The sequence below is a fragment of the Corvus hawaiiensis genome, chromosome 12 (genome assembly GCF_020740725.1).
Source record: "Corvus hawaiiensis isolate bCorHaw1 chromosome 12, bCorHaw1.pri.cur, whole genome shotgun sequence".
Classification (NCBI taxonomy): Eukaryota; Metazoa; Chordata; class Aves; order Passeriformes; family Corvidae; genus Corvus; species Corvus hawaiiensis.
The window spans coordinates 11,968,003-11,991,106 of NC_063224.1; the positions used below are offsets into that span (position 1 = coordinate 11,968,003).

Consider the following 23,104-nt stretch of genomic DNA (forward strand, 5'->3'; position numbering starts at 1 on the left):
GGTCCTGTCACTAAAAATAGGAAAGATAAGGTAATTGTAGTCAAACCTCAGTACCCTGCTTCTATCTAGGTGCTTTATATCTCAAGCGTCAAATCCAGTGAACTCTAGTGGAAGTTACATACTCCAAAGCTTTTCCTTAGATGAATTGATGGGTTTTGGATGGATAAAGGCTTTTCCTGCTGCCTTCAGTTCCTTCTTAGTGACTTCTGACTGTTCTGTGCTGGAACTGTCTGGCACGTGGCAAGTCTTATGTCACAACTTTATCGGTAGCTAAACATGATCCTTGTTAATTCACGCCTTTCTCAATTTCACTCTTCACTGTTTTTTCTGTAAAGTAATGAAAACACTGAGTTCATTGTCTGGCTGTAGCTTTACAGACAGCACACAAACACTGGGCACTGCCAGTCTGAATCTGCTCCCTTACAGGAGATGATCAGCAGCCAATGCAGATGATATCAAAGGATTGATTCCACTGTTTGAAAGGTTGTGCTCTTACCACCTGTCCAACACAAGGAGATTTTAGCAGATTTCAAATGACCGATGATGCATCCTGATCTAGATTTGGAATCTACTAAACCTGAGTTTAAAATATCTGCTTCTGTATAACTCTGTATATACTGTAAGATTTTTTCCCCTGATGTTGGATCTTAGATACAGTATATTCAAGTAATGCATCAGTTGACTCTTAGAATAGGTAGAGACTTACATGCCTAAAGCATTTTGGTTCTGTTTCTTAATATACTTTGTGTTTGAGGAGGAGGAAGCCTGTATTTTCTGGGTTCTCTGTTTTAGGAACAATTTCTTTAGCTGTGCTGAATTGTAATAATGACTCCCCTCATCAATTTATTTCTTCTTATTTATAGCATATGCCAATTTCTCACTGAGAAAATGATTGTATGATTGCTTTGTCTTAATGTTTATTGATTGCATAGTGCCACTACCATTAATGAAGAAAGCTGGATGCAAGGCTAACTGAACCTGGTGAATATATTCCCACTGGCTCCAGTAAGATTTGAATTATGCCTAGAGTAGAAACAGGCTTTATTGAGCTCTCCTCAAGCTTCTCCTAAGGGGAGGAGGACACCTTTTGTGCTTCTTATCTAGGTTACTTTAGAGGTAGAGTTAGGAGCAAAACAGGAAGGCAGGGACCCAGGAATTAATTTTATGAGGGATTTTGCACTTCACCCCTTCATGTTTTAGGATACTGTTTAATGCTATTGTACATCTCACTAACTTGGTCTGACAAAATAAGCACAAGACAATATTGGGAGCTAAGGGGTTGCCTACATTTAAAGGTTTCTCCTACTGTGTTTTTCCCCAGCAGAAGAGGCAGTCTCACATGACAGTACTACTGTGTTTTGTCAGCCCAAGAGGAGACATTAAGGTATTTTTCTGTATAGCTTCAGGCTGGTTCAGTGATTTGTGCTGCTGCAAAGAGAAGCACAGAGTACAGTCTCCATTACATTGCACTAACTCTACTCAGACAGCCTCGTATAATCAATCTAGTTAAATACCTTTCTTTGTAAATGCCTGGATGTTGAGGGCACAGGTGAAAATCATCAGTGCTCCAAAGGTATTGGGTTTTTATACACATTATTCAGACTTAATTTATATATGGTCATTGTTATCTATATTATGTGGAAGACTCAAGAGCCTGCTGTCTTACTTTCAATATTTACCCTGATTTAAAAAAAAAAATATTTTTAACCTCAACTTTGGGCAAGAAGGCTTGAAATGAAAAAAAAAATATTTACAAATAATAAAATAGCCGTCATTAAATAACATATTTTACAACTTTAATGAATTCAAAAATTGTTAAAGTTCATGTTTCTCTCATTGTTGGTGCTATTAAATGCATATTAGCATGGTCATTTTTGTTTAATGGAAACAAATAACAGTTAATCTTATTGGGAGGTTAAGTGGGTTTACTCTGTAAAGGGCAAATCCCAGATGAATGTTTTCTTTTTTAAAGAATAGCTTTAGTCACTGACAGATGGTCTCTGTCTGAGTCTCCCTGTAGACAGATACAGTTTCTTTTTACACGTTTATGAAAGTTGTAGATACAGATATTCAGTAATATGCTGTTGTGTAGGACAAAGAGCAAGTCTGGTGGATTGATAGGATTAGATTTCACAACAGTGACATATGGTTGGTTTACCAAAGTGGACAAAATTTGAAAGGAAAAAAAAGTATTTACAATTACAGCTACTCACATAATGGAAGAATTTATATTTGGCCAATTGCCTCTTACAAAAGACAGTATGGTAACTCTTATTTAACTCTGCTTAGAGTTGGGTATATCATTATTAGGTCCTGATTGTGTGCATTTCTGGCTTTCAGATAAGTCTGCAAACAAATTGCCATGTAATCTTAAGTGCAGAAAAGCAGTAATGCCTTAATTTAGAATATTGATAATTTGATCCTTGGCCCTAACCAATCAGATATCATTATCACTTACATGTCTATTGCAGATTTGTTTTATAAATACAACTAAAAACCTCCATAAGCCTGCATTTTGCTTACCCTGTATGCTACATGTAAAGTTATAACATCATTATAACCTTAATCAAATAACTATACAACATATTTAGTGGTAATTTGTCACAGTAAAATTATTCATAGGTGTCTTGAGTAAGTCCGGTTATATTTATGTGTTATGCCATACTATGGTTTTTGGCAATGGAGTTTGCTAGATTTCATAGATTTACTGTGTCTGCTTTTTTTTATGACTGACATAGCAATAACCAGATTGCAAGGATATTTATGTTGTTTGTGGCTTAGCAAGATAATTAAAGGATATAAATTAATCAAGTGCAATTAATTAGAAACTTTATGTTCACAGCAGTCCTTCTTTGCATGTATAATTTATATGTATTGATTTCCCAGCTTTCATTAGCCTATGAGATAACAGCAAAAATGCATTAGAGAAGAAAATGTACAATTAGCGTGAGAGTGAACCCTGGCATAATTGATAGATCAGCACATGTTTGGGGCAAATATAAAGCTTTGTTAACTGTCATAAGCAGTTAGAATTGATAAGTGGTATTTCACTACATATCTCTCAGCTGATTAATGGTGTTTTTAAAGAGTCCTCTTAATGGGAAGCTGATAGGTTGGTTGAATTTACATTTTAATCAGAGTATTTATGATGGAGGCAGCCATAAGAAATTTATTGGCACAGTGGTAAGGACCTTCCCTGAGGGATTTGGGGAAAGAGAAAGCGTTTTAATATGGCTACTCACCTTCCCCTTCTTTGTGTGACCTGGTCAGCGCATAGGAAGGACAAGCCTTTTTGCTATCAGCTAATAGCTATTATTAGGGGAAATTTCAGTTTCTACTGTGTCAATTAGTAAGCTAAAATAAGGATATAAACCTACGGAATACTTGGAAATGTACTCAGGAAAGAGTGGCACTGTCATCAACAAAAACCTGTAACAACTACTTGTGGATCTTTACTGTGTGAGATGCTGTGGTTTAGTTATAGTTTTGTTTAAACAACACATTTCTTTTATACCTGTAGGCCCTTCTACTGTAGGAGACCTCTTGATCAAAACTCATCTCTGATTATCTGTTGGACAAAGATTTAGAGTTGACAGGTATGTTGGAATAGCCTCAGCCAATTTACAAGTGGGGTTTGTGATTCATTGTTCAGGTGTCCTTTGTTAGAACAACTGTCTATATGTTGCTTAATAAAACCATATTTGTTACTTGCAGATACTTGCTTGAAACTAGAAGCTTTCATATAAAAATGGTTTGAAGTTGTGCTTTCTATTTGAGATTTTCTGATTTATATATATACACATTCTGCTTTAATAAAAATATCTAGCTAATGCATATATTCTTATATTCCCAAGCTTCTGTCTAGCAAATAAGCAGTTTCTCTTACCTAGTTAAACTAGTTGTTCAAATGGAGGAGAGCTAGACTCAAAGTATCTTGCTTTATTGTTTTTATTGACATGTCTCAGAAGTTAATAGCCTCATGCATCACTTTCTGTCTCGATGAATTCTATTTGATTTTCTTTTGTATACCTATTCCACAAAACAAGCAATCACTGGGTTTATTTTGTACATAGTACCTTAAATAAAGTTTTTTAGTTTAGGTATTTCAGGGGTTTTTTTTCATTTTGTTTTACACTGCTAAATTAGGGTAGCTGATCAGTAAAAATAATTCACAGAGTATGAAATATTCGATATAAAAAAGGAAATTACATCTACCTATGAAAAGAAATTAAGGACCTCATGCTTAAAAATTGTAGGTTATTTTAGCCATATCAGATAAGAATCTTAGGCCATATATAGACACATTAGTTTTGTATTATAAATGTCTTAATTATTCAGAGTTCATTAGTTTCCTTTTTTCACAACTCAAAATAAATGAAAGTTGGATGAGTTTTGCTATTCAGTAGCAGCAGCTACGCAGCATCACCAAGTGACAGTTTTATAGACAGCATAGTAATGGCTTATTCCTTAGAAAGGGGACAAAGTGATTATTATATTACTTATTATTTTAATGCAGAAATGAGGGTTTCCTACATTTGTAATTTAGATAGGTTGCCACCTTAATGCAAAGTTGTCTTTTGTATTGTGTCCTTACTTGCTCAATTTGCATTTTGCCCCTTGCTCTACACAGTATCTTTCGTTGGATTTGTTGGCATTTTGAAAGTGAGAACTTTTGTTTCATCTGTCTAGTGGCCCCAGGGAAGAAGAGTATCAAGTACTATCTGCAATTCAATTCCCTTTTTTATTTATAGCTACCAGAAATATAAAGCTGCAACAAGTATACTGTGATACAATTTGGAATTAACAACATTTCTGAATTAAAGTGGCTTGATTGTAATCCTGCAGATTTCTTTGTCCACAATCAGGAAAATGAATGATGGATATCTAAACAGTACTTGTGTGACCTATGCTTGGTCTCGCTGAACTAGAGGGATTTCTTCTACTGGAACAATCCTCTCGCCGTGACCTCTTTGCCAATTTCTCTGACACCTCCCATGCTTTTGTGCCCATTAGTGACTGGTACCAATCTGAAATGGCAGGTGCTTAGATTTTGGTATAATGCCCTTTTTTTGCATTCTTACCACTTGCCAGTTGAGAGTCTGGGCAGATCCCCTGCCTTCCCTTGGTAGAGCAGGCCCTGCTGGAGCCACTCACAGTGGTCCAAGAAAGGCTCTCTCTGGAAAACCACGTACTGGAGACTCTTGTTTCCCTCATTTCCTCTTGTGCATATGGCTTTCCTGGACCAGTGTGTACCTTGAGTGTATAATTGCATGCTTTACTGGCAACTTGCTTCCAAATGAACGAGGTCTATGTGTGAAAGTTACAATGGTAGCTAACCTGAAGGTAACAATATCTATCTAAGTTTTTCTATATATCATTTTAAACTGGGTGAAATAGAAAAAAACCCCCTACCTTTGATATTTTAATGGGAATAAAAGTTTCCTTGATTTTCAGTTTACTTGGAAGGTCAGATGTAATACAGGTGTTTGTTGCATAGCAGGTGTGTTGGATAGATACATAATGATGTAATTTTCTTTGCTATGATATACTTCATGTCATCTTGAGAATAAAAATGAAAAGAGCATTCTAAGATTTTTGTGCCAAACTGAGATGGCATCTTTTGAAAAGGTTTGACTGGATAGTTTTCCAGTTAGAGATGTATCTGTTTTATCTAAAATGTTAGACAGGTAAACTATGAGTAGACAACTCCAGATTATCTGTTTACAGATGCCATGTTGTTAGTAGGTTTAATAAGCAAAGATAGGGATAATAGCTTTATCTGAGCAAAATACAGAAAATATCTATTAGTCCCACTAAGTTGTTGAACATATACTTTAGCATTTTTTACCTGAAAGATCAGGCACTTTTATTTTATAATGATTCAGGTTCTCTCTGGTTTAATGCCCAGAACTCTCTGGGAGTGAAACGTGACAGTATTCCAATAGAAAAGATGAAGTGGCAGCAGTGTGATAAGGATGTGGTATGTAGGATGTTGATGTGAATGTATTAAATTAGTTTATATGCACCAGGAGAAGAGCTACTTGAGGAAGGTTACTGCCTACTAACCACTATAAATTCTCCAGTGAATGGGAGCATGCCCAGGATTTTACATGTGATTTTTTTGTTGTAGGATTCCCATCACTGGCTGACTTAAGTGCAGCTTCATTCAGATCCTTATACTGTAAAAGCAGTTTGAGGGTGCTGCACTAAGCAATTCGTGACATTTCAAACACTACCTAAAGAAATCTCTATTTGAATGTGATGGCCATATTATGGATGCTGGTTGTTTTCTTTGCACAGATCAAAATTAGCTAAAATCTGCCTCCTATGCAGTAAATATCCTTTCTGAGAGGCAGGACATTGTATTGAAAGTTCTATGGGAATTTTAGTGTAGCATATGCTTCTGCTGTGCCCTCTGCAAATAAACAGATTTTGTGCGGAATTAACAGTACAGTTTAATAGATTACATAGATGTCAGCTTCCTCAGTTTTTATCTAAAAGTCTCTGTACTTTGTTTTAGAAAAATAATGAAAGTGTTTTTCTGATCAAGCTGCTTCCTGCAACTTTTATTTTTATGTTAGCTGGTTTAAATTCACAGGTTAATGGGAGTAATGAGGCTAGAACAACTCAATTTCTCAGGAAAACAGGCCATTTATTCTGAAAGAAAGAGAGATACTCCATTATAAATACCTAATGTTTTTATAATATAGGATATGGTGACAAAACAGTCTAGTTGGTCTGACTGATTGATGGAGCCAAACTTTCTGAGCTTCTGGAAGAGAAAGAGAAACAAAAAATCCCAAACCAAACATGCAAAAAAGTATGTACTTACATATAATGGAAAGGGATGTGGAATTTCAGGAAAACAGAAAAATTAGGATGTACACTTGAAAAAAAAAAAATCATAAATGCAGCTAGCTTTTTGTAAACTATCCTCTTCTAGTGATGGTTAATTCTGTAGATCTTGGTGAGAGTTGTGGCAAGTGGGCTCATGCTTTTATTTCTTCATCCTAAGCCCTCGCTTTATTACCACTTGACCATCTTCTCTACACGTGAGGACAATCAAACATTTTGTTTGAAAATTAGAAAATGAAATACAAAGCTTTTCTATTCTTCAGTTTGGATGTGTGGCAATAAAATGCATTGTCATGAGGCAAAAATAACATTTTCCATGTATATATATCTTAGGTTTGTCTGTTTGCGCTTAGTTCTAGCTCACAATGGAAAGTAAGAAGTGAACAGTACTCATTAAAAATACTTAAGTGTGAACTTAATCCCATTAGGTTAGTTCTGTAATTCACCAGGGTGCCTGTGTGTGCTTCAGTATGTGATTATTACTTGAATGTAATGGGAGGAGGTTATGAAACTTTTGGCTTCAATGAATATTGCAACATTGGAGTTCAAGGATTGAATGCTTTATATAAAGTAGTAATTTTTTAAAAAGTATTATCAAATATTCTGCAATTTAAGACTGTGTCTTGCAGCCTTTAATGTGCATATAGTTAAGTTTTAATTTTTTATAGACTATGTTGAACATGACTGCAAGAGAAGACAATATCAGTATCTGTGCAGATGGTGAACTCATATTTTCAATAAATATCTGCAAAATGCTTAGTTAGCCTTATAATATGTGGTAATTACATCTAAATTTCTTTTTTGCTATGGTCATTCCTCTTTAATAAGAAGGGAATTTTTATTTAGCAACTGCTTTGTCTGACTTCCTTTATTATGTTTCCATCTATTTTTGTTCCTGGATTGCACCTGCTCAGTAGTTATCTAATCTTTCTTAGAAGTTTACACTCTCAAGTAAAAGCTTTGAAGTTTACACTGATTAGTGTTTTATGGCATAGGAGATATGTTAGTTCCTTCTTTTTACAGTGTTAAAGCTATTATGCACCTGGTAAAAAGATAGACATTAAAGTGCAGATGACAAACCTTTAAAATATTTAGTAGATTAAAGTACTGAATTACTCCCTACTTCTTGTTCAAGGCCCTTCATTTTATAAAAAAATTCTGCCAGTTTAGGTTTTGAAGACAAGGGCCTTTCATGTGTGGTTGTACACTGGCAGACATCGGACATTTTGCAAAAAGGTGGTAGATAGTTATAGAAACCCACTTTTTGACTAGAACTGTATTGAAATATTGCTGATTCTAGTACTCTACAGCAGTATTGCCTTCTCTTGAATATGTACATAGTTATTCACCCATACACTCAGGGTTTTTTTGTTTGCAGAAGCACTGTATTTAACAAACATCCTTGGAAAGTGGATCTTGTGTAATTTTGAATATAAAAAGTCTGTGTAAGGGAGATGCTGTTTAAGCAGCTGTTTGTATGTCTATGGACTGAGAAAATACAGGCATATAGGTCACCTGAAAAAACCTGATTTTTCCTACTATTTAAAGTCATATATACATATATATTTATACAAGCAAATGTCTTACTAGTACAAAATCTGCGTATTTTTAAGCCACTGGGTGGTAAAAAGTGAAATAATCATATTTTTCTCCAAAGTATCCTAAGAGGAAAGAGGCTGGGGGAAGTGGTTCCTGTGGTGTGAAATGAAAAACCTTTTCAAGTCATGTGAATAAGAGATTTGCCCTAGCTATGGGAATTCTGAAATGGTTCTGATGCTCTCTTGAGTTTATTAGTGAAGATGCCCTTAAATTCAAATGCAATTTTGGTCTTCCTTAACAGAGTCTGAACTGAAGGCCATGAATTTGTGGCCTTGAAGCCCTTGATGCTGAGCTCATGGAGCCCAAGTGCACAGACACCTGTTGTCCTCGGTACTTTAGTTTTCTGTTTTTCACATAGGACTATAAGGACTGCTGCTGGTTTAGAACGCTTTGGGGTGTTATTATTAAATGTCATTTTGTATCTCAGTTCCATTTATCCTATCAGTAGTGGAGAGAATGTTTCACTGACTTCAGAGTTTAACTGATGTTGAGAATTAATTCCTCCAGATTCTACTATTTTAGGTAAGACTTTCTAGAAAAAAATCTCATAGGTAAACATTCTTAAGTAATGGGTTTTCTCTTGGGGTAGAACACCTTTCCCCAATTAGTGACAAAGAGGGAGAAAAACATGCTTTGAAAAAGAATGGACTGCAGAAACTTGGCTTAGAGTTTTGGGTTCATTATGGTTTTGTTTGGGGTTGGGTTTTTTTAATATATAACAGATAATGTTGACTGGAATCTGCAGTGAGGCTCATTTGGTGTGCTCAGAAAGACTGCAATTTGATCTAATCAGGGCTTGGCCTAAGAATGCAATAAATTGTCAATGCAGGACTTTTGCATTCATTTGCACTAATATAGAGTGTCTCATTTCTGAGAAGTAAATCACAGTGGCTTTAGTACTTTATTTTCCATCTTGTATGTAAGTAAACTGCAGGATCAACTGGGAGGTTGAATCAATCTGCTATTTATTACCTCGAAATGTGACACCCTATTTTAAGTGCCTTATTCCCCTATGATTTAGACAGAGTAGTGCATTACGTTCGAACGTAAGTATAGAAACTGGCTTTACTCTTAGTGGATTTTTCACTTTAGATGTGATGGATTTACATTTGTAAAAAACTTTCAGTGCATCGTTATGTTATTACATAAAATAAGATTTCAAACAAACTGAAATGGAGAGAACAAGGGAAGTAATTCCAGTTTTTCCTGTCGTCTAATAAGTGTTAGTAATTCTACAGGGTTTTTTCCTAGCACTATATTCAAATACTCGAATAATATGTTATTGATCAGTTGTTTAATTTCTTCTTTTTTTTTTTTTGTCTAGAACAGCTTAACATTTCTTAATAAATTATTTTCCAAGGAAACTGTGATTTCTTGCAGAGCATAGGGCATTTGAGGCTTTGGGTCTTGGTGTTGGTGGTTTTGTTTTGCTTTAGTTTTTTTGTTTTGGTTTTTTTCATGGGGTCATGGAATGAGAACTAAAACTTAACTGTTCTTCCAACATTATATTCTGGGGCCATAGACTACTGTGATCTCTAATAATGTTAAGTTATGTCATTGAGTTTTTCATCATACTTTAAACTGAATTTTCATGTGTTTATGTAGCTTTTAAGGAATTAATTGGAAACATACAGGTAACTTATTACTTTAAAAACCTTCTAGATTTAGTTGAATAAAAAGACAGCATCCACAATACTGGTTGTCTGAATAATTTTGACTTCTTGGTCACATTGCCTATGACTTAGTTGGGATAAAAGTCTCTCTGGTTATTTTTGTACCTCTGCTCTGCTTTTTCTGCTAGAAAGTTTTATTTAACTCCCATCAAGTTGCTTACAAAATCAATGTTATAGTTTTGAAAATATTAAACTGATTAAATTAAGCGAAGATTTTCTCATGCAAATGAAAAAGTAGCCCATTTTCTGAAACTGAGCCTTTGGACCCCAAATCAGAAAAACACTTGAACATATACTTTTTTGTTTTAGCATGTTAATGTGAAGTTTTAGTGAAGTTTTGTTAAGTCACAGTGGCTTTCTTTGCTATATACTACTTAAATGGAAAGCTTATAAAGGCACCTAATTCTTGTAGACTTTGTTAAAGTTCTTATGCTTGCAGTAGTTGCAGCCGTGATCTGTGACAGCCTCTGTGTTCTTGCAAGTAAATCTTATATTTGGAGTAGAGAATTTGATGTAAGGAGGAAATATACCCACACTACCAACTTCTCCCATGTATTTAGCACTCAAGAAATACCTGCTATATGGGAGTAGTGGCAAAGGGCTATTTTATTCCACAAATGAACGGAGCTGATAAAAGTTTTAGCATAGAAGTCAAATGAATAGATAAAATATATTCAGGCACACAAAATTGTAAAGATATCTTGAATCATTACTTGGTACTTGAAACAGTTTGCTTTGACCAGCTTTTTTCCCCTTCCTGTTTTATTACAGGCATACTGTATGCTCAATAGAAAAGAGAGGGGAAAGCATATGGCCTCCTGTCTGAACTTGTGTAATTAATCCTTCCAAATACTATTTCCTTGGAAAGTTATTTTTAATTTTATTACAGTCTGTTCTTGTATTCTCCCACACAATCACTTGGGCAACATTTGTATCGATGAAAACAACATAAAGTAGCTCTTAACTAAAAGGAGACTGCTGTTTTACACAACATGTAAATGATTAAGTGATAGATTTTTATTACTGTTTGTGTGTAGAGTGCACTACAGCATTTGAGCATTAACTCTCCCCCCATCCTACCCCAAATCGGTGCAGTCCTACAGGGTGTGTTTAAGACTTTTTTTTGCTGTTAAAAATCATATGGCTTATTTTTTAGAAAGCTTTTCAAAGCACCAGTTATTCCCTTAGAGATAAATTGATATTTCTGTGTATATTCTATGGATTCTTGTAGTAATGCAAAATAAAATTCTACACTGTGGAATTGCAAAAAGAAGCTAAAGATGGTAGCTATAAGTGATGAAAAAATACTGACAAATAAAAGATGATCAGGTTGGTCCTATCCCAGTCAGTTTCTTGCATAAGATTGGAAGAAAAAAGTCTGTCCATTCCTAAAACCTCCTTTGTTTTTTGCCAACATAGAGAATTACAGATGTGTGCACTGAGCATGGCTGCTGGATGCTGCAACCCTGTAAGACAACATGGGGAAGGAACATTGCAAGTGAAAGTATATGATGATGGAGAGCAGTAAGGATTATATTTCTGAATGCCTTAAAATATTTTCCAGAATGCCATGCAAAGCAACTGAGTCGAATTATATGATTATTTTTGTGTAACAGAACATATTAAGTAATCTAGATTACAGTCGACTACACAGAATGGAAAGGTGACAAATGCTTTCCAGATATTTTCTAAGGTTGTCTTGAAATGTAGGTTGAGAAAAAAAAATCTTCCTCCAATTTAATCTTGAAATGAACTAGAGTTATTCTAACTTTCATGGTTTTGGATAGCTTATATTAAATCCACCCTTTTAAGATATTTCATGGAATGTTTCTTTTGTCTCTTCCCCTCTTCATCCATATCAATTTTTCATCAGATTTAGTAAGGGAGCTTTCTATAGCTATATTAGCCTGAATGCTGTTGATTTTAAAGGTTGTAATTGGGAGCATAATTTCAGATAAGAGTTCTACTGGCAAGAAATAAAACTGACTAGAAACAGTGGACATAAAATGTGGTTTTATTCAAATAAACTAAAGGATGAAAGCAATGTTTAACAGATATCTCTTAGCGACTTAATTCCTATTCAAGGATCACAGTAAGTTCACGTTTCCAGGAGTGTGATCAAGGTCTGCCTCTTAGGAATGTTCACTTGTTGGTTTTGTTCCTTGAAACTGAAATTGCTGAATTGTACCAGAGAGGACAACACAGGCTTGATTTATAGGCACAGTCCTCATTAATTCAGGCGGAGTATTAGGTCAGCAGCTCTGCAAAACCAGGATTGGGTAATGCCATGTCTGCAAATTCAGTTCTTGTTTTTCTTCAAAGATATGCTTTTCAATTCTGTCACGTATAAACATTGGGTTTAAATGGAGCACTTCTTTAAGTCTAAGTGAGGTCATGCTTCTGCTGAATAGCAGCACTTTTTCTTAGCCTATATATATGAATTATACTTGTGAAATAGAGATGTCTAAATGTCAACTTTAAATTCGGGTGCTTAAATAATATTAGTTATCATGACTAGTTAATATATTTTTAAGTAAATTTAATTGAATTGTGTAATAGTTTTAGGAAACTCTTAGAACTGCTTTTGGTTATTTATAAAATATTCACACAAACCAGCAAAGAAATTTATGTTTGTTAGTTATGGAAAAATCATACTTTTAGCTTTAGTCTTGCCTCTTTTTTCAAAAGAATGTGTTATCCTTGCTGAAGTCTGTTACATCCCCGTTGCACTAGAAAACCTTACAGCATTTCAAAGCAGTATTTGATTTATTTAGGATACACAGACCATCGTCACTGAGGGCCTCAGTCTTTAACGCTGTTCATGTCAAAACAAGATGTCCTGCTCCATACTCTAACCAGGAGATATCAGGTTTGCTTCTGGAGTTGGCAGGCAATAGTAAGGCTTTGTTAATGTTCTAAACTGTCTAAAATGTTTTCATTTTAATTGTATTTTATTAACATTACTTTAAAATGGGATTCATTACAGCTCTAAGTGTTGTAGATTTATGATAAATTTGATTGTCAAACAGCAAGCTAGAGCTTAACGCCCCAAGTGAGGTGATCAGAAGGGCATGGTGCAGAAATGAACAGGACCTTATGAGTTATCAAATACTGGATGCCTTAGCCAAATGAAGCTTTGTTATTTCTCTGCGCTATTAAAAATAAGTGAGAGTCTCAAACTTTTAGAGAACGTGAAGTGTAACTGAGGAATTCATTACTGTGGTGCAGTTGTGGGTGATCAAAATCTCAAAAGGCAGATAGATAAATCTGCAGAGAAAAAAAGCACTCCCTTATCAAGGAGCGGTGATGGAATTAATTTGATTTTGAAGGTTAATGGAGATTGAAAAATGTATCATTTTATGCTTTCCCAGGGACAACCCTGTTTCCTGCTAGTTACTGTTGCAGAAAGGATCGATCACTTGGTGGGGGGTACAGTTTCTATGTAGTAGTTGATTTGTTCGAATGGAAACACAAATAAAACCTGCATCCTCTAGCTCATTTAGGATCAGGGCTTTTGAGTTACTTTTGTTTCACTAAAAGCCAAGCAGGTATGTAGAGAAAACTGGGAAAGTGTTTCTCAGCATAAGCATTCCCTCGGTGTTTGAACTGCAGATGGGTAAATATTCGTCAGCTCTGAGGCGTGACCTCAAAACTGTAGTTTAATAACTAGCTGTAGCTTTAGTAGATTCTGTCACAGTGATCTCTCTGCTCTGTGTCACAGAAGCAAGTGTAGGGTTTCCTTAGTCTCTGTCCTTCAGGATATCTTTGTCATTGCTCTACATGACACTTCTGTTTCTCAATTTTTTTTTCTTTTCTCCTATGTTTGGATTCAGTTTAACTTGCACCTAATTTTCACACTGAAAGAATAAGAGTACTTTTCATACATTGGTTACCTTTTTGACATGCAATTTGCTACAGAAATTATATCAAGGGAAATAGGTCTTTAGATTCTAAAGACACACTAAGAAACTCTGTGCCCCATTCCTAATGTTCACCAGGATTTTGTCCAACTGAGGAGTAGAAAGAGGCACTGCATAACTTTTCATACATTCGTGTTTTACTTGTGCTCTCACAAATTTAATCTGCCTGCAAAATAGATGATGAATCTGGCTCTAGTTACAAGCAGTGGGAGGCTTTACCTTTAGCAGGTGAGTCATTATAACGTAACAATCCATTTTAATGCTGTTATGCAAACCCCTTTTTGCTGTTTTCTTATGATATATGGTTTGTGCAGAATTTATGAAGGTGGGAATTAAGCTGGGGGTGCCTGTGAATCAGGTTTATATTTAAAAGTATGCAGATTTACTGGAGTAGTAGTGTAATTGAGCACTCCCACCTCTAAGATCTTAATTTATAGGTAGATGTTCTCTCACTCTTTAATGCTTCTGTCTCACTTCTTCCTGCTAGTAAACTGTGTTTTTTGTGTTATAAACTAGCAGGAGTTAAACACGGAGTTCACCTGACTCTTGCAAACAGAAACAATGTTGCAGGATGACACTTCTTTACCCCTCTTAATATTGATTCTTTAATATGCTTAGGTTAAAGTGAACTGATTATAGGAAGCTGTGGGTGCTCATTGGTGAGATATTTTAGTAGTAAAACAGATTCAGGGTCTGGTAAGATAACAACCTTACAGGAGATAAGACATAAGTATATATTCAATGCAAAAATGTAATCCTGATTAAAGCTTTCTGGAGACAAAGTACTGAGAGCTTGTGTGAGGCAGTTGTTGTTTTGCTTTTAAAATACTTCCTCAGCCCACCTAGAGCTGTTTGTGTTCTCCTGTATTGGAAGACTGCTGTCTGTAAATTCTGGGTTGTACTATGCCAGCTCAAGGTGAGCTGCATGATGTAGAAACTTGTTGCTGCTCAGGAGATAGTGCTCAACTGCTTCAATAAAAATGACCATCATTGTTTGAAAGCACAATATATTTCTTAATTTATTCTAAAATGGGTAGTTATAACTTGTAGCTCTAGTCTTCAGTGCAGTTGGAAGATTTGCATTGTGAAGTAAAATATTCCAGTTAAAGTAAGATTTGCTCATAAATGATTAATTTGGCAGCTATTAAATCACATTCTGACCCTCACCTGCCATAAGGAGTTTATCAGAGTGCTTTAATGGCATGGCAAACAGCTGGCTGTCTATTAGCCCTTTAAAGCTGGAAAGCCACTGGCCAGTTTACTATGTTAGATTTTTTCTTTACAGGGAGTTATTTTACAAGCTGGATGGTGTTGGAAGGCATTTTGTTTTTAGTTTATGAATACTTTATTTCTGTGGTAAAGAAAGCATAAATGAGGTTTGCATGCCAGGAAAAGTTTAATTACCACATCACTAGATGAAGTGGCAGTTAGATGGCCAAAGGACACTTCAGAATTAATATGCCATTTGCTCTTGCTGTAAACAAAATCCAAATCTGCTTCAAAGCTAAAGAATGAGCTTTTCACCTGGGAGTTCAGCATAGAATGGGAAGATGGCTCTGAAGCTATCAGATGTGAATTCCCTCATGAATTCCCTCAGACTGTGCTTTGCCCCTCCCTTAGTGTGGAGCATGTGCCGCATAGTCATGTCTACACTATCAGTGTGTTGGTTGGGTGGGGGTCTTTGACATGTCTGAATACAAAGAATGCCAGCAGCAGTTTTGAGAAGAGTGTGAAGCATGTGCTCTGGTGTCTGTATGCAGATTGTCCTGTGATAAGACAACACAACCTGCCCCACTGAAATGAAGAGGAAAGTAAATGTCCTAAAAAGGAGTTAGTAGCTGGTGTAGGAGTTGTTCCTTGTCTGGATTAAAGACAGGAGCACATAATCTAAAGGTTGATTCTGATTAGTACAAGGGTTGATTATATGGTTAAATACAGCAAATATGTAGAGTATTTCATAAGACTTCAGCTCTTGCTTGGCTATTAGCTCAATGTTTTTTCTCTTTGTTAATAATGTCTGTTTTCATTATGGGATTGCCAGAAAATTTGTGGGTATGTGTGCCACCAAGGCAGCCCCCAGAGCCCTGAGACTGTAGCTGTACTGCTTGTAGTTTTGTAAGTGTTTAAGAAATGGAGTTTACCTCAGTGCAGTTTGCAGGTAACTTGTGTTGGTCTGCAATTCAGAATATACTATAAATAAGAGATGTAATTTATATATTAATTTAATTCCTCAGATAGTATCTGTGCACGTGATTTGCACTGTTGGTTCCTTGGCCCCAAGAAGTCCCTACATAAATTCCTGGAGCTGTGCAGGGATATGATGTACTCTACCTGCAGGGATCTAGGTTAAACAGTAGATTCCAAACAGACCGAACAAAACAGGTGCCTGACACAGTTGAAATAGTTCATAGATAATGCAGATTTTCAAGTGTTAGAGAAATACAGACATTTATATTTGCATTCCTTAGACTACTCTTCAATGCTACCCTGAACTGAAAGTTTCTCAAAGCAACAGAAGTTCTGTGTATGACGAAGCCTTAAATTTTCTTCCTTGATGAAATTCTTTTATATCAGAATTAATTCCTGTTTCTTTCTGTCCCTGTGTATTGATACAGTGCTTCATTCCATTCCAGATTATTTAGACTTTTTTTTTTGTGCTCAGATAAATTGTGGGATTTTTTTTATCTCTTTGCCTTTTGAGTTCACTCATTTACTCTTTGTTATATTCTTGAGGGGAACATGATCTGAGTTCTGTAATACCGTTTATCTAAGCATGCAGCCTAAACGCCATACCTGCATGCCAAGGATGTGGCTTTTAATTATATCCTGGGTATAAATAGCATGAATACAGTAAACAATTTGAGATAGATTATGAGATACTATCTTTTCAATCATGATCCTTGCCAGATGTAATCCTCAGATAAGATTCGCGCTTCCGTGACTGCACCACTGATAAGATAATAAGGCGAATTACACTCGAAGGGCCTCCCAATGTCACTTAAATCAGTCACTTGTTTTTAGCATAAGCTCTGTGGAAACAGAAGCAGAAGGACTCTTACATAACACTCATTGCTAAACATGGTATTTAGTTATACATGAGACACACTCAGGGAAAATCTCAGGTGACAAAGGAAGATGCTTCAGAGCATTAATCCCAATATAGTAACTTGCCATATACTGACAAATATATCCAAGCTTAAGTAATTAAATCTTTTTTTGAAGACACACTATGATAAGGAGTAAGTGTCCTGAGCAGATTAAATTTCTTTTTCCTCTCTCATTCTGCAGTTCAGCAGCGGTCATTCTGAAGCCAGTCTCTCCTTTCCCTCTTCTACTGTTTTTTTTTTTTTTTTTTTTCTTTTAAAACCTCTGGGGTTTGCTCAAACACTTATAGCGGCCTGAGTATAAAAAAAGTAGATACTATGTTCTCTGGTCTCTTAAATGCGAATTTATCACCTCCCATTACTTGTATGCCACATTATCTTCATTATTTAATCTCGTTATCTTGTTTTCCTTTTAGTATATCCAACTTGTTCAGATTGATAGTCTAAATATACATTTATTTAAAACAATGGTGTCCTCTGCCTTATATCCAAAATCTTTAGTTAAAAGAAATTATCACTGAAATTGTTGGATGTCTCTGTCTTATCAGTGGAAAAACTGCATCAATATTTGCATTTAAAAGATTACTGAGACTAGTTTAACACCCAGGAACTTGTGTTTCATTCTATCTAATTCATTTTGGTTTACTCTTGAACAAGTCAAAAGATGGAGCCCAGATCAGTGTCAGTACAGCTCTGATGTGTTGTGTCTGTGTTAGTGCATTTATTACAGAACAGACTTTCTGTTGAGCTGAGCAGCCTCTGGAAAATTCTTGTTGTATTAACTGTGTGAGAAGGGGAGGGAGCTATGGGGCTGTGGGTTTTTTTCCCCCTACTTCTCTGTAGTGGCATCTTCTGCCTAAAAAAGTAGTTGCTTCTATTTTTAAGAAGTGCTTAAGTGCAAACTTCTGTAACTGATCACACATTTGCATTTGTTTGACTTGCAGTTAAACAAATACTTGCTTTCTACAGTCTGCTTGAGGCAGGTGAAGGAATATAGAAAGGCAGCGATTCCGTACTGCTAAAGGAAATCTGATTTTTAACATAGTCATGGACATCTGTATGGTGAAATAGTCAAGAGCTAAGATGACATTCCTATTTTAAAGACTTGTGAAATGATTGCTGGAAGCATTGGTATTTAAATATTTGTAAATGTGCTCTTTTCTCAGTCTTTAGAAATAAATGGGAAATGACAATGTTTTAGGAACAGCATCCACCTAACCCACAAGCTGAAATGTAAGTTTAATGAAGAGCTGTAAATGGAGAACTGTTTTCCCTTTTCAGTGGTATAACATATCCTCCCAGTTGCACCTGCTTAAATTCTTTTCAAGGTGGGTACCAGGTGAAGAGGAGTACAGTCTAAACTGGGGGGGAGGGACAGCATAGTGTTACAAAATGTGTGTAAGAGGCTTTTTATGAAGGTGCATAACTGGTTCATAAATTTTTCTGGCTCTTATTTTATTCCTGCAGATGAGTAAATGTTAAAATAGTTACGTGATACAAGTAACACAACGCTTTTTATTTCCAACTGTTTGACTACATTAGCTCTAGACAAATCTAAATAAGGAAAAGCAGCTTTAATTTGTACATTCAAGGTCACACTTCTTTCAGACCTTGAATGTATGATGCTAACTAATATATTGTAAATGGCCATACCTAATAAAATGAATTAAATTTCTCTTCCACTTGTGTTGGGGGTTTTATGTCAAAATTGTAATTTTAGCTTGTAGTTTCTATAGCTTTCCCAGAACAAGACCAGCTTCTGGAGACTGTGGAGTCTTCCTCCCTCGAGATATCCAAAAGCAGGATGGACTTGGTCCTGGACAACCAGATCTGCCTGATCCTGCTTGAGCCAGGGAAATTGAACCATACAACCTCCAGAGGACCCTTCCCAAGTCAGTCATTTTGTGGTTCTGTCATTTACCTTGAAAGTTAGTTAGATGGAGTCAGAGTATAGAACTATAAGCTGCTGTACACAGGTACACAGCTGTTTACAGGACAGGTGTATTGTTTCTCTGCATGGGATGGAAGTTGTGTTTGGTGTCATAAAGAAGCAAATAAAAGGCAGTACTGCAGCAGATCCCCAACACAATTGAGTGCTCTGATACTATGTGGAGTTTCTCTTACTGAGAAGCTGGATAAAATATCACAGATCAAGACATTGATTTTCTTAAGGATGGAATTACATGATTAGAGCTGTTACAGGTAAGAGATAAAAAATGGACCCTGTTGAAGATCTCCACTGGATGCATGAGACTCTTTTTCTTCAGGTTTAATAGTATGGAACCTAGATCATCAAAAAAGAACTCGATCCAAACTAGAAGCAATGTATTGGTATGTTTAGGAGCAGGACATTAGACAGGCCCTCTCAAATCAAGACCACAACAGCTCAAACAGTTCAGATACATCTAATGCTATTTTCAAATGCTTTTTTTTTCCTTTCTCCCCCTAAATAAGATCTTGTGTCTCCTAACAATTTGCCATGCTATACTGAACAACAGATTTAATCCAAAATAATAGCTAGCACAAATAAGTTCTCAACTTGAAGCAAGTACATTACTAGTGTGGAATAGAGAAATAAGGTGTCTAATTGAATTAATATGGGCATTGTGTCAATAATGGTGCCATTGTGATTAATGAAGATTAATTTCCTTCAGAATTAATGTTCTATGTGACAGACTCCTCTTTTGTCATCGATGAAAAATATCAATGATTTCAGATTTAGTAGAGTAATACGTAGTCTAAGTACTTAAAAGTGCAAATTACCATTTTTTATTTGTGTTTTTCTGCTTGGATTAGGTCGTAGCTTTAAGTGCCCTTCTGCATAGCCTGCTGTGGTTCTAGGTATGCAAGAGGGAATCAAGCTACTACTCAAATTATGCCATTGCAATTGAGGGAAATGACTGATGAAAGGGGAGGGATGTTGGCTTCATCTCTTTCTCTTTGTGAACACAAATGTATGCTCCTTGTCAAAAAACTCTGCTTGCTTTTGGGAAGGCAGCCAACAGTTTCTTTAGCAAAATGAGCTATTCTACCAATATGAGTGATTTCAAAGTGTATTAACAGTTAGGCTGAGGTGCTGGAAAAGGAGTGAGGAGACTGACATGTTCTGTGTAACACAAATTATAGGAAATGGACATGAGTTGATTGCATCGGTGTTCTATGAAGGTATTTGAGCAAATTTTCCTCTCAAATACATTTGTCTCAAGTAAAAAGTAGTAAATGTTTGTAAAAATAATTTTATAAGTATTTTCTTTTTTAATTTTAATTTAACATTGTAGTTTCTCATATAATCATATTGTAAGATTCCTTCTGTGAGTGCCTTATAAAGTTTTTGAGTCAATGATATTAACCATTAATTAAGAAAACCCAAAGGATTATTAGATTAAGTAGAAAATACTAAACATTTATTGTATATATTTATAATCCCTTTTATAAACATTTTGAGATTTTTTTGAAGAGGCAGTCACTCTACCCAGTTTGATACTTAAGGGATACTTTTTGATTTATCTTTTATCACTATTAATAAGTGCAAAAGGAAGGTTATGTCTGATAAGGTGACCCACTTCCTATTCTTGCACAACAGTACTCTATAGAATCTCACAACAAAAATCAGTCAATGTAATGCTGAGTTTGACATGCTACATTAAAGAAATCATAAACATGTTAAGAAGCTTAAAGATTTAGAACCTGTATCTTGAAATCCTTGGTTTTCCATGTAAGATGTCTTAATGGAATATGAAGCTGCTATCTGCAGTTAATTAGATTTAGATTGTCTCTGATGAAGAGCTAGTAAAGAAAAACAACTTCAGTATCAGTTTAAATATCTTGGGTTTGCAAAAGGTGATAAAGCAGTACCTGTTCTTCCCACTAGTTTCAGGAAGCACAAGCAATTATCCTTATGTGTATCCTTATATATCTTAATATTCTGCTTTAAGAATATTATTAAATCCGTTGATCCTCTTAGTGAATCAATAATCTGGATAATCATTTTAAATTTAATCTTTCATGTCATAAAGAGATGTCTAGGCTTTCCAGGTAATATCAGTGTACAAGTTTTTCCATGATAAACTGACACAAGATGAAAAGGGAGATTGATGTTGATCTTGTATAACGAAAGGATTATTTGGAAGAAAAAAAATTCACCTTGGAAAGTAAGTAGGACTTACAGCTGGGTATTTGTAGGATTCCTTTCTTTTCCCTTACCACTCTACATATCATTCAAAAAAGCCTTTGCAACTTAAAATAGAAAGAAAACAGCCAACAACAGTGAAACCCACGCTCTGCTATACACTACCACATGCAGTTTTAGTTATGGAGCTGAAATGAAAAACTAATTATCTTTTCCTAAATGCTGCCTTTTATTACATTATCTTCTAAAGGTGCATGTAGGATTTATTTTTTTATAATATTGGAATTCAATGGATGAAATTACTTCCACCTAAAATATTCTTTCTTTTTGTTTGTATCTTTAGCTAGAGGACTACCTGGAATTTGCCTCCTGTATCTTCTAGCCTATACATTGCCCAGTTTGAATAAATTCATTAATTAGAAATAATAATAAGAGATGGCATATTATTCATAGCAGTTTCTGTTGCAGTTCTATGACATTAGAAATTATAAATGTTTGAAAATTGCTGAAGGAAAAATCTAACAAGGATTAGAATATGATAAATTCTCTTGTCTCAGTTAAAATAGTATATATTAGGCACACATACATGGATTAAATTGCTTTGTATGAATTCATGTCTCTGTGGTATTGGGAAACCTAGGCTTATTTTGCATTAACATGATTTTCTGAGGATTTTCTATAAGGATTCTGTGATGAAGGAACTATTTTATTTTTAGGACATCAGAAAATAATGTCCAACTTCTGCTGGGAAAGGCCTAAAGTAAGAAAAAAAAAAAAGCAGTATTGTGATAAAAGTATTGGGAACATTGTAAGTGACTAAAATTTATGCTGATAAATTCCTGGAAATAATATAGACTAGACCAGATTCAGACTGTGAGTCCAGTGCTCATATGTTGCTCTCAAGTGTGAAGGAGCTGCATCAGCATGGAGGCAAACACAGGTTAAAAAATAAGTGTTTACTCTCTCCAGAAGTCCTGGAGCACAGGGTGTACTTGCCTGTTTCGAGACAAGGCATAGGGGCACAGCCATTGGCACTGGGAAAGGCTCACTGAATTCAGTGAGATGGGAATTCAGTACACTCTTACTTGAGTTATAGTTTAGAAATACTTAGTTAGGAAGATCACCAATTAAAATCGTAAACAACTATAAAAACTTATAAAACCAGCAGTGAAAGCATCTTTGTTTTTGTATCTGTCCTTGAAGCACAGGTGTGGATGGAGAATCTTCTCTCCTGTGCTTCAGGACTTCTGTCCTACAACTGAATCTGAGTTGGATTGTTTTCTTTCAAGAACCAGTGCTGCTGGAAAAAAAAAGCTTTAATTTCAGGTTTCTCTTCTCATTTTGATCTCTGAGTATCTATCCCTCAGAAGATCAAATGCACTATGACTCTGGTGGCGTCCTTGAGGCATGGTGTCTATTTTTTTTGTGCAAACCTCACTTTTGACTGTATGCTTCACAAGCTGTGCTTGTCTTTTTTAAAGTATGCCTTTTTTATTAAAAAGATAAAAACTTCAGATGAGATAGCAGTTATTTCATATGTAATTAGAGGAGGGATTAAATGCCTGCGCTTTTATCTTGAAAAAATTTGGCAGATAAATTTTGGTTTTTCAGTTCTGCAGATGCAATAAAATCCAGACCTCAGTTAAGAGTTCATGTTACCTTATGCAGAAAATATCTTTCCTTTTTTCTCTGATGAGTAAATTGGAAATGGATTTTGTTGTGTGAACCTTAGCATAAAATTTGCTTTATTTTTAATCCAAAGCCATGAAATATATTGGTCTTGTGGAAAATGTTATCCAAATTTTTTATAAAATATAATTTTTT

At 35.4% G+C, this 23,104-nt stretch overlaps 1 long non-coding RNA gene across 1 annotated transcript in view; it reads left to right on the forward strand.

Moving 5' to 3' along the window:
• The window catches only part of LOC125331893, a 262,213-nt gene that overhangs the window by 1,139 nt on the left and 237,970 nt on the right, over positions 1–23,104 (forward strand). Inside the window, exon 2 of the long non-coding RNA XR_007206254.1 lies at positions 3,521–3,596. This is a non-coding gene — a long non-coding RNA (uncharacterized LOC125331893). The remainder of the gene's footprint in view (positions 1–3,520; positions 3,597–23,104) is intronic.